The following is a 6106-nucleotide window of genomic DNA, read 5'->3' on the forward strand; positions in this document are numbered from 1 at the left end:
GTTTTTTAGCTGTGTGAATTTCGGCAAAGGGACAGCCTCTCTGGGTCTTAGTTTCCCCATCTATAAAATGGGGGTGAGGAGAGTACCTTACTCATAAGTTTGTTGGGGGGGGGATTAAATAGAATAGTTGTGCCTGGCACACTGGAACCAGGCAGGGCTTGGGAGGCTGGGGGTGGGGGGGGGGGGAGAAGGGCCCTGAAGGACTTTTTTTTTTTCTTGCCAGAAGGATCTTTAGGCCCACTCAGGAACCAGGGGAAGGGAATTAATCCATGCCACAAACTTTCCTACTGTGTGTTAGGCCCTGGGCTGGGACGGGAGACCCAGCAGAGTCTAGATGAGGACAAGACTGCCCTCTTGCCAGTCATATTCCGGTGGGGTAGGGGTGGGTGACAAAGTAAACACAACACCCTGGTAAAATCAATATTATAAATTATATAATTTCTATTGTATAGTATATATATATATAATTTAAAAAAATTTAGTAAGTAAACTCTACCCCCAACTTGGGGCTCGAACTCATGACCCCGAGGTCAAGAGTCTCATGCTCTACTAACGGAGCCGGCCAAGCGTCCCTATATGTAATATTTTTATATAAATATATTAACACAAAATATTTTATAAATATATGCTATGTATTTATTTAGTGCAAAGTGTGTTTATATAGTAGAAAGTATATATATTATATATTATTAAGCATGTTTACATACTTGTATATTATGAAGTATGTTTACGTACTGTATAGTATGAAGTATATTTATGTGCCTTCTGATATTTATATATCAGGAGGAATACTATACTTATACCTTTAAATGTATATATTTATTTATTATAAAACAGAAAACTTGCCTATGTGGTAAATACAAACAAGTGTTATGGAGCAAAACAAAGCAGGGAAGGGTGTATAATTTTTATTTTATTTTTTATTTTTCATGTTTATTTATTTTGAGAGAGAGAGAGAGAGCATGAGCAGAGGAGGGGCAGAGAGAGAGGGAGAGAGGAAATCCCAAGCAGGCTCCACACTGTCAGCACGGAGCCCCATGTGGGGCTCAGTCCCAGGACTATGAGACCATGACCTGAGCCGAAATTGAGAGTCCATTGCTTAACGGACTGAGCCACCCAGGCTCTCCGAAGGATACTTTTGAATATTGTGGCCCGGTGGGGCGCCCCGGGTGGCTCGGTCGGTTAAGCGTCTGACTTCGGCTCAGGTCATGATCTCACGGTTTGTGAGTTCGAGCCCCGCATTGGGCTCTGTGCGGAGGGCTCCGAGCCTGGAGCCTGGAGCCTGCTTCGGATTCCGTGTCTCCCTCTCTCTCTCGGCCCCTCCCCTGCTCATGCTGTCTCTCTCTGTCTCTCAATAATAAGTAAACGTTAATATATATATATATATATATATATATATATATATATATATATAGTGGACCAGAAAAGCCTCACCGAGGCTTTCTAAGTGGCACTTAGAAAACCTTTTGATTATGAAAATTTGGAATGTACAGAGAAATAGGAAGAGTCCTAAGGTTGCCCTCTATATTGGTGTTCAGCAATCTGCCACATTTTGCCTCATTTGCCTCTTTTGTTTAATGTTTCTGTATTTGCTGAACCATTTTAGGACCCGTTCGAACCATCTTCTCCACTCCACCCTCCAGCCTGTGTCTTCCAACAGTGAAGACATTTTCCCTACTATAAATCACTTTCCCACGGCATAATGAAATTAACAACGATTCCCGAATATCATTCAATTCCCGGTAGAAGGTGTAATTGGAGCAGCCACCTGAAGCGGGTCAGGGATGAGCCAAGAGGGCATCTGGGGGAAGGGCGTTCCCAGCCGAGAGAACGGCCAGTACGATGGCCCTGAGGCTAGCGAAGCGCCAAGTGTTGCAGGAACTAACCGTAAGGCAGGCGTGACCGGAACGGAGTGAGCGAGCCCTGGGGAGAGAGGGGGGGGGGGTGTGAAGGCAGAGAAGGAAGGGGCCAGATACTTCAAAGCCTTGTGGGCACTTAGGCTTTTCTAGGAATGAGCCCGGGGCCAGGGACGCGTGTCTAGCAGAAAAGGACCTCAATCACCCATCAGTGGGGAACAGGCGCCCTCTGGCGGCCACGTGGGGAACAGGTCGAGGGAGGAGAGGTTGGAAACGGGGGACCTTTCAGCGCCGCGGGCACTGAGCAGTCCAGGCGGGCAAAGGCCGCAGGACCAGGGCGGGGGCAGCAAAGAGTGATCGGGTTCTGGTGCATTTTGAAGGTCAGACCAACGGGTCAGACGGGATGTGAGAGATCAGGTATGAGAGGAGAAAGAAAACAGGACTGCTTTCCCTTAACGCCCTTCTGTGAGACGTTTTGCGTGGTTATAGTTTGCGCATTGAATGTACCTCAATGTACTGCCCGTTCCACTGGTAATGAACTTCTGCGTCCGTCATCCCGACACCAGCGCCGATGGGTTTTCCGACCCATTCGCCAACACCAGCCACTCGCCAACACCAGCTGGGCGTCCTACAGTTTAACTCACTTCCTGACGCTATTTATCTGGAGAGTCGCAGATGCTGCAAGTTAAGGGTTCGGTACCAGAAGCCCTGCCCCCCTCCCCCCAACTTGAGATACTCTTCCCAATCCAGGTTGTCACCTGTCCTTCTGTCCCGTAAACTACAGAGCAGAGGTTAGCACGATCCCTTCCTTGGGTTGGATTAATTAGCTGGAGTGGCTCACAGAACTCAAAGAAACTTGTTACTTACGAGATTACTGCTTCATTATAAAAGGATACACACCCCCACCCCAATTAAAAAAAAAAAAAAGGATATAACCCAGGAACATTCAGATAAGGCATGGGGAAAGGGTATGGAGCCTCAATGCTCTCTCCAGGGGCAACTTTCCCCAAATTTCCAGGAGCTCATCCCCCTGGGGGCTCTCTGAATCCCGTCCTTTTGGGTTTTATGGCGTCTTCCTTACACAGGCAGGGCTGATTCAATCACTGACCATTGGTGATGGATTCAGCCTCCAGTCGCTCTCCCCTTCCCCCGTGTGGTCAGAGGGTGGGGCTGAGAGTTCCAGCCCTCTAACCACTTGGTTCGTTCCCCTGGCAACCAGCCCCCGCTCTTAGGTGCTTTCCAAAGTCACCACACAAAGGCAAATGTGGTTGAAAGGGGTTTGTTAAGAATATCGAGGCACCTTGAACACTCTACAGCACGTCGGAAATGGTAAAGGTTTAGGGACTCTGCCAGAAACAGAATGGAGATCAAATATACATTCCTTTTTATAAATCCCAATATTTCAGGGTGCGTCCCAATTTGGGGCTTTTATGAATAGAGCTTATGAATACGTCCAGGTTTAGCATATACTGATCAGCCATTCTCCACTGGTTGAATTAATTCACACCCCCAAGGGCGCCTGGCTGGCTCAGTCGGTGGGGCATGTGACCCTTGATCTTGGGACTGTGGGTTCAAGCCTCACTCTGGGTGTAGAAATGGCAAAAATACAATGTTTAGGGGCGCCTGGGTGGTTCCATCTGTTAAATGTCCAACCTGATTTCGGCTTAGGTCACGATCTCAAGGTTCATGAGTTCAAGCCCTGCGACAGGCTCTGTGCTGACAGTGTGGAGCCTGCTTGGGATTCTCTTCCTCCTCTCTCTCTCTGCCCCCCTCCTCCCTCCTGTGCGCGCTCTCTCTCTCAAAACAAGTAAATACATTTTTATTTTTTTAAATTGTTTTAATGTTTTAAAAAAATTTTTAATTTATTTTTGAGACAGAGAGGGACAGAATGTGAGCAGGGGAGGGGCAGAGAGACAGCGAGACACAGAATCTGAAGCAGGCTCCAGACCCTGAGCTGTCAGCACAGAGCCCAACGTGGGGCTCGAACCCACAAACCACGAGACGATGACCTGAGCCGAAGTCGGACAGACGCTCAACCAACTGAGCCAGCCAGGCACCCCGGAGGTGGAACTTTAAACTGACCAGCAGCACTTGGTGGCTTTACTGTGTGCATACAAAACTTTGATTTAAAAGTAAATGTGAAAAAATAAGGCAGTAAAGCAAACCCCATCAATCCAATAGAAGGAAGGAGTGGAAAAAAAATAATACGCTGAATAGGCTCCAAATAGCTCAAAGATTTCAATGTGAAATACGAAACCATGAAAGAAAGAGAAGTCAACATTGGAAAGTTCCTTTATAACCTGGGTGTGGAGAAAGCATTTAAACTGTGACTCAGAAGCCAGAAGCCAGAAAAGAAAACACTGAGGCATTCAAATGGGGGCAAAATAGGACCCGACATTCTTCTTTCTTTTTTGTTTCTTTTTGAACAAACAGCCCTCAGGCCCTTGGGTGGAGCAGGCGAGGCCAGCTCGGGGAGGATCAGTGGCCCAGAATGGAGTGTCCCGACCTTAGTGGGGTGGGGAGGGCTCGGCACAGAGGGGATCATGCAAGGTGTGTGTGCTGAGAGGGGGTGCTGGACTGGCTGGGTGAGCAGAAGCCCAAGGTAGATGCGGGAGTGGTGTGGTGGGTGGCGGGGGGGGGGGGGCAGATATCATTATGATAATGATTGTGAGAAATATACATATTTTGTCAGATGACCAAAATATATATTTCTCAGATGTAGTTAGTCTTCATCCACGTCTTGAAAAGGCCTCGGAGCCCTGCAGGTGACGTGGTTGTCTTCTTATTAATGAAGGTGACTTTCGGACCCCACCCAAAGGTGGGGCTGGTTGCCAGGAGGACCCACCTTGGGAAAGAAAGCGTGGAATTCTCATTCCTACCCCACTTGCCCAACCTTTGGGGAGGGGAGGTTGAATCAGCCGATGGCCAATGGCTTAGTCAATCATGACTTTGCAATGGAGCCTCTATAAGGACCCAAAAGGACTGGGTTTGGAAAGTTCCAGGCTGGTGAACATATGGAGCCAGTGGCATACCTGGAACATGTATGGAGGCTCCAGACTTTCCCCCCCCCAGATCTCACCCTATGTATCTCTCCAACTGGCAGTTGACTCATATCCTTTATCATCTTTTAATAAACTTATCATCTCATATCCTTATCATCTTTTAATAAACTGGTGAACAGGGGTGCCTGGGTGGCTCAGTCGGTTGAGTATCTGACTTCGCCTCAGGTCATGATCTCACGGTTCATGGGTTCGAGCCCCACATCAGGCTCTGTGCTGACAGCTTGGAGCCCGGAACCCGTTTTGGATTCTGGGATTCGGTGTCTCCCTCTTTTCTCTGCCCCGCCCCTGCTCGTGCTCTGTCTCTCTCTCTCTCTCAAAAATAAAATAAATAGACATTTAAAAAATTAAAAAAAAAAACTGGTGAACAAAAATGTTTCCCTGACTTCTGTGAGCCACCGTAGCAAATTAAAAGCATCCAATCTGGATTGGAACCTCCAATCTGAAGGGGGGGGGGGCGGGGGTCAGAAGCCCACCAACTTCTGGCTCTTAAAAAAAAAAAAAAAGTCTTCTCTTTGTCTTTGGTGTTCTTCAAGTTCACTAGATAATGTCCAGGTGTGTATCCCCTCTTCCCCCCACGCAAGACATGTGCCTCCTACATCCAAGAACCCACGTCTTTAATCAGTTCTGGAAGTGCTCAGCTATTCTCGTCTTCAAAGTCATCTCTCCTCTCAGCTCTATATGTTCCTCTAGAAGTTTATTGGAACGTTGTGTTCTACCTTCCTTGTCTCCTTCGATTTTCCATCCACTTGTCTCTTGGAGGAACATACCGAGCCCTACGTGGGGCTCGATCTCGCAAACCATGAGATGGCTACCTGAGCGGAAATCAAGAGGCTGACGCTTCACCGACGGAGCCCCCCAGGCGTCCCTGAATGTGTTCATCTTCTAGTTGTCAGTATTACAGACCCTAAGCTTTTTCAGAAAGATATGTGGTGAGTTGGGGGCGCCTGGGTGGCTCAGCTGGTTAAGCATCCGACTTCAGCTCAGGTCAGGATATCGCGGTTTGTGAGATCGAGCCCTTCCATCGGGCTCTGGGCTGGAGCCCCCTTGGGATTCTCTCTCTCCCCCTCTCTCTCTCTCAGTCCCTCCTAGCTCTCTGGCTCTCTCTCCCACTCTCCCAAAATAAATAAACATTAAGGGAGGGAGGAAGGAAGGAAGGAAGGAAGGAAAGAAGGAAAGAAGGAAGGAAGG

This window comes from Panthera uncia (genome assembly GCF_023721935.1).
Source record: "Panthera uncia isolate 11264 chromosome E2 unlocalized genomic scaffold, Puncia_PCG_1.0 HiC_scaffold_19, whole genome shotgun sequence".
Classification (NCBI taxonomy): Eukaryota; Metazoa; Chordata; class Mammalia; order Carnivora; family Felidae; genus Panthera; species Panthera uncia.